The sequence below is a fragment of the Leptonychotes weddellii genome, chromosome 5 (assembly GCF_054177405.1).
Source record: "Leptonychotes weddellii isolate Sample4059 chromosome 5, ASM5417740v2, whole genome shotgun sequence".
Taxonomy (NCBI): Eukaryota; Metazoa; Chordata; class Mammalia; order Carnivora; family Phocidae; genus Leptonychotes; species Leptonychotes weddellii.
The window spans coordinates 63,927,723-63,934,012 of NC_138373.1; positions in this window are offsets into that span (position 1 = coordinate 63,927,723).

Sequence of the window (6,290 nt, forward strand, 5' to 3'; positions counted from 1 at the left end):
CCCTGACCCAGCCCCACCGAGTCTAGGCAGGTGGGCGCTGGGAACCCTGGGAACACTTTGTCCGGGTGCTAATCCTGGCAGTGGCCTTGAGGTGAACCCCTGAGTCCAATCAGCGGACCCTCGGGGTTGCCGGAACCAAGGTTCCTCCGCAGACAGCAAGTTGCAGCCTGCTCTCCAGAGGAGTTCAGCGAAGATGGGAGGAATTGGGCTTACCCCGGAGCGGGGTGTCGTTTGTAAAGCTTTTGATAACATGAGGTCCCACATTTACAAACCCTTACGCGTCCAGGGAATGCCTGGCCCACGGCAGCACCCTTAGGAGATCACCTAAACACCAGATGGGATAAGGATCCGATGACAAATGACAGACCCCACCTACCCTCACCTGACCTTGGCACATTCAACCTCAGCACCCTAACATCGCCCAGCCTTGGGCTTGGTGGGCACCGGGAAGCAGGAAAAGGACCTAACGCCCTCAAGAAACTGCAACGGTGGGGCTCCTGGGTGGCTCAGTCGGCTAAGCATCTGCCTTTGGCTCTGGTTATGATCCCCGAGTCCCAGAATCAAGCCCCACGTCGGGATCCCTGCTCAGCAGGGAGTCTGCTTCTCCCTCTGACCCTCCCCCCTCTTGTGCTCTCTCTCACACACTCTCTCAAATAAATAAACAAAATCTGGAAGGAAGGAAGGAAGGAAGGAAGGAAGGAAGGAAGGAAGGAAGGAAGGAAGGAACTGCAATGGTGCGGGCCTCAGACGAGCAGAGGGCCACAGCCACGGCCTGCCTTGCTGCCTTGGTGACTTCAACGGAGAGTGGGCCCCCTGCGCCAGGCTGAGACAGTGGTGAAGACCCAGTGGACATACCTCCCGGGAACGCTAAATGTAAGCAGGGAGAGGCAACAAGAAGAATTTTCCCTTTATATCACAAGAAGTTGTACGTGTGGAGGAGCCTGCACCTTAGGAACCCGGATGTACAGAGATATAGAGTTTACCCTAAACTTCATTGTGTGCACTTCAGTCTCTGTACATTCCTGACTCTAGAGGGGAGAAAAGGAGGTTATGCTCTGTGCACTATGATCACATATGCTGAGGGAAATGTTTTCCTCACCCACTGCTTCCTAATCTGTGTGCCTGAGTAACGGCAGGGCCCAGGCCCGAAGCTATTCCATTCCTCATTTGTACAGGAGTCTATTGCCTGTGCCTTTTAGGAAAGCGGCCAGCCTCACTGGCTCTGGAAGGAAGGCTGAAGGCTGAAGGACAGCACTGACACCAGACTGCTGGTCAGAGAATTCATTCCTATTAACTTCCCAGTTCAGAGAGATGGGGGAAAGCCTTCAAACAAAAACTCTTGGGGCGCTGGGTGACTCAGCCCATTGAGCGTCTGCCTTTGGCTCAGGTTATGATCCCAGGGTCCTGCTCAGTGCGGAGTCTGCTTCTCCCTCTGCTCTTCCCCCTGCTCATGCTCTCTTTTTCTCTCTCTCTGTCTCAAATAAATTAATTAAGTAAGTAAATAAATAAATAAAATCTTTAAAACAAACAAACAAAAACCTCTTGCACTCAGCTTTGTCATGAAGTAATTTTTAAAAATGTGAACAGAGCTTTTTCTATTTCTCTAGTAAGTGATTGCTGTCCTAAAGCATTCATTCTCTTGAACTGCGCCTGACCTCAGAGCCAGAGTCAGCCCTCCTCAGGGAACATAGGAAGGTTGGCAGAGGGAGCCCACCAGAGCAGCCTCCAGCCCTTTTGGTCTTTGGCATATATATTCTTCCCCTTTCTTCCCCTCACTAGACACTGACGCTCCATTCTGAAGGGCATCTAGAGGAACACGGTACTCAGTACATAGTATGTATGACTGTCACACCTGTTTGTCAATGAGCTATTGCTATAATGTACATTTTTATGTTTCCAACTTTGTCATTCTTTAATGTGTTTCCATATTGTTTCTCACCATTTAGGTTGTAGCTAAATAAGTGAACAGTCAGGATGTTCCTCTCCTAGTTGGAAGTCATCACAAACTTCAGTAACAATCCCTCCACCCCCAGTTAACTCCATGGTGGTCCATGCCACCGGAAGGAAGATATTTGGGGCCCTCCGCAGTCCCTTCAAACTGCTGAAGACTTCACGTGTGGTCTACTCATGAGACTGGCCTCACTTGCAAACCTGGAAAAGCACATACATCAGAATAAATTACTCATGTTAGAAAAAATGTTTTAATTTACCATCACACTGAAATTGTTTTTAAAGATTTTAAAGGTGGGGATGGTGAGAATTAAAGGTGCTAAAAAGGAAAAGAAAAACAAAAGGCTAACAGGCACTCCATAAATGCAGCTATAAAACAACAGACTCAGCCAAGGAACCTGGAACCCTGGGCTTCAGTGTGACTGAGCCATGGCCCATGCTGAGGGTGGGTGGGGTGGGGCCTTCACCCTTGCGGCCATATGACATTGCTCCATTAGGTAGATGGAGGCATCGCATTGATCCCTCCAACATATATTTACCAAATGCCAGCTATGGACCAGGGACTTCTAGAGTTTTAGGATGCATCAGTGAACAGAACAAAGACCCCTGCCTTCATGGAATGTACATTACAGCAAAAGGAGAAAATAAACAATAAGTATAATAAATAGGAAATTGTGTAGTGTGCCGAAAGGTGATAAGGATCTTGGAAAGAGAAGGGGACTGGGATAGGGGACATGTGGCACTGTTTCAGGGAGAGAGTTTGTGGACGGGGTTTGCCATCTTAAATGCGAATATTCAGGACAGGCTTCATGGAGAAGGGAGATTTAGGCAAACACTTGAAAGTGCTGAAGGAACTAGCCGAATGAATATCCTGGAATGGCCAAAGCAAAGGCCGGGAGGCAGGAGTGTGCCCAGATCTGAGGACAAAGGAGGTCCCTGTGGCTGGAGCAGAGGGGTGGAGGGGAATGTGGCAGACGTTTCGGAGCAAGAGGCAAGGCGGTGCCGTGTGTGGGCCCCGGGGGCCATTGCGGAACCTTGGCTTTTACCCTGGGTGAGGTGCGGCCGTGCGAGGGCTTGGAGCAGGATAGCAACAGCAACTGGCTCCTGTTCTGAAAGGGACACTCTGGCTGCCATGTGAAAAATAGGCTGAAAGAGGACCAGCACAGGGGCAGAGAGGCGGGCAATGCATGAATCCAGTGCCTCACTCCAGGATGGCAGGGGAAATGGTGAGTGGTGGTAAGATTCTGGATATATTCGTGGGTGAGTCAAAAGCACTTCCTGGTGGATTTGGACGTAGAAGGTGAGACAAAGACAGGAGTCAAGAATGACTGCAAAGTTTTTAACCTGAGCTAGTGGAAGTATAGTGCTGCCATCCATTTCGGTTAACTATAGTGTCAGAAATGATCTGTGTAGCCTTGTCTATATTCTTTAGTAACAAAGGCTGCAAGCCTCCTAAAGATGCTTGTAACCTGAATTTGCCTGAATCATCATAAAACAGTATATATAGTTTGAACCAATATCACATGCTTGTACCAAACTGCCAGGACCTAGGTAGAAAAATTGAAATCTAAAGACCATTCCTGACTCTTGGAAGTTTATACTAAAGAATAAGTGATACATGATTTTTGATGAAGTAATTTCCAGAAATTTTCTTTCCACCTAAACCTCGTCATGGAAGCCAATAAATGAGCAGGAGATAAAAAATAACATTAAGAACATTCTTAGTGTTTGAAGCCATATATAAACAGTGACAACTATCTGCATCTTTGAATCTGATTTTTAAAAAATGTAACCCATTTTCCCCCCAAAAAACAAAAATAAAATGTAACCCATTTCCCAAATGAAAATAGACATTTGCCTTTTATGACAAGTGCGGAAAATGAAGTTGACTCTAAATTCCAGGTTTTCCTTTTTGTAATTGTCAGTGTGAATACAGAATGACAGTAATTTTCTATAATGTATAGTAAACCCTGAGGAATGTTGTTGTTTTTTTTTTTTTTCAGATCTAACTACACATGGAAAACTTTAAAATAAGTCAAGAGTATACAGCCAGATATGGTCAATTTAAATAGGAAATAAAAGATACAAAGATTATTCTGAAATGTGCTTTTCTATTTTAAATTTTTTTAGTTCTAGTTTTTTTGGAGTAAAATACAAAATAACACAACACTCAGTCCCTGCGTTGATAAAGCGAATCCTAAGGTACTTATGTGGCTTTAGCTATAACTCCCCAAAATACAAATAAACTGGGGACACCTGGGTGGCTCAGTTGGTTGGGCGGCTGCCTTTGGCTCAGGTTGTGATCCCAGGGTCCTGGGATCAAGCCCCGAGTTGGGCTCCCTGCTCAGTGGGAGCCTCTCACTCTCCTCCCCGCTTCTGCTCTCTCTCGCTATCTCTGTCACTATCTGTCTCTCTCTTTCAAATAAATGAATAAAATCTTAAAAAATAAATAAATAAACTACATCAAACTCTAGGAGCATCTGTGGCTTTATGTGTTGGTTAAGTACAGCTGATATGATTGTCAAAATTATTAAATTGCCTAATATCACCTATGGATTGGGAAACTGTATTCAGTACAATTGTACGTAGTGTGTGTGAATGTCAGACCTGTAGTTACATGGACTATTGTAAAAGGCGTTTTTGTGTTTTCAGTTCTAACTCATCCTTTAAACACTCCGTATACCCTTTGGGCTAGACTTCTGGGGACAAATAGCCAAACCCTCATTAGTGATGTCTTTCACTCACTTTTCTGGCTGGTCCTATCAGCCCATTGAGCAGTCCCTCTGCTCTTGGCCATGTGCCCAGTGGCATTCCCATGAGGACCCCTGAGTCATCTGGCCTGGGGCATTGCAGCCACAAGCAAAACACCCACTTCAGCCTTCTGGAAGGAGGGAACACGGAGGGCCCAGAGCGGAGCGGGGTGAAGCCAGGGGCAGGAAGAGGGAAAAAGCTCTGCCTGATGAAGCCGAAGACCTCCCTGAACCTCGCCAAGTTGTGTCTCCATTACAGTACTGTTTCTGTCCATTTTTGTCTTGTATTTATGGTCTAAAACCGAGTTTGCGGGGCGCCCGGGTGGCTCAGTCAGTTAAGCATCTGCCTTCGGCTCAGGTCGTGATCCCAGCTCCGCATGGGCTCTTGCTCAGCAGATAGCCTCCTTCTCCCTCTCCCTCTGCCCCTGCCCCCTGCTCGGGCTCTCTCTCACTCTCCTCTCTCTCTCAAATAAATAAATAGAATCTTAAAAAAACAAAACAAAACAAAAAAAACAAGCCGAGTTTGCTCTCCATGCTCCCGTTTCCATGTTATTGTCTTAGAATAAATACCAACCCCCCATCATGGGTGCAGACGCCCCCACAGGAGTAGCCCATGTTTCTGTGAACACAGCTCGGTTCTAGGGACTTCCCAGAGGGGCGGCGCTCCAGGCTGGCAGGAGGGTGAACTTTGGAATAAGCAGACACAGATTTCAGTCTGGACCTCGCTGTTCACAGCTTCAGTACTCACTTGACCTCACATTTCCTCAGCTGCAAAATAGGAAAATGAGTATCTCCCCCACCCCACTCCGGGCTGTGAAGAGTAACTGAGGTACTGCCCTAGTTGCCAGCACAGGGTAAGTACCCTCAGGAGCACATTGTTGCCCCATGGGGCCACTTGGAGGACTGAATAATTAATCACCACGAAGCATTTTGGAACCTGTAAAGTCCTGTAGCAACTTTATATTAGCAACTTAGTGGGACTGCTGGGGTGTACTTGCAGTGGAAGAACCTAGCAAAGGTAAATTGCTCTCTCAGTCTCCAAGTGCCTTGTCACACCCAGGAAATGACCCCCACTCCCAAATGCAGGTTGTTAACCAGGGTGCTCAGCAGCGAGGGGAGCAGCTCTGGGGACAGTGGCCCAAGAAGTGGGTTCCTTTGCCTTTTTTTTTTAATTTAATTTAATTTAATTTTTTTAATTTTATTATGTTATGTTAATCACCATACATTACATCATTAGTTTTTGCTGTAGTGTTCCATGATTTATTGTTTGCATATAACACCCAGTGCTCCATGCAGAACGTGCCCTCCTTAATACCCATCACCAGGCCAACCCATCCCCCCACCCCCCTCCCCTCTAGAACCCTCAGTTTGTTTCTCAGAGTCCATAGTCTCTCATGGTTCATCTCCCCCTCTGATTTCCCCCCTTCATTTTTCCCTTCCTACTATCTTCTTCTTTTTTTTTTTTTTAATATATAAAGTATTACTTGTTTCAGAGGTACAGGTCTGTGATTGAACAGTCTTGCACAATTCACAGCGCTCACCACAGCACATACCCTCCCCCATGTCTATCACCCAGCCACCCCATCCCTC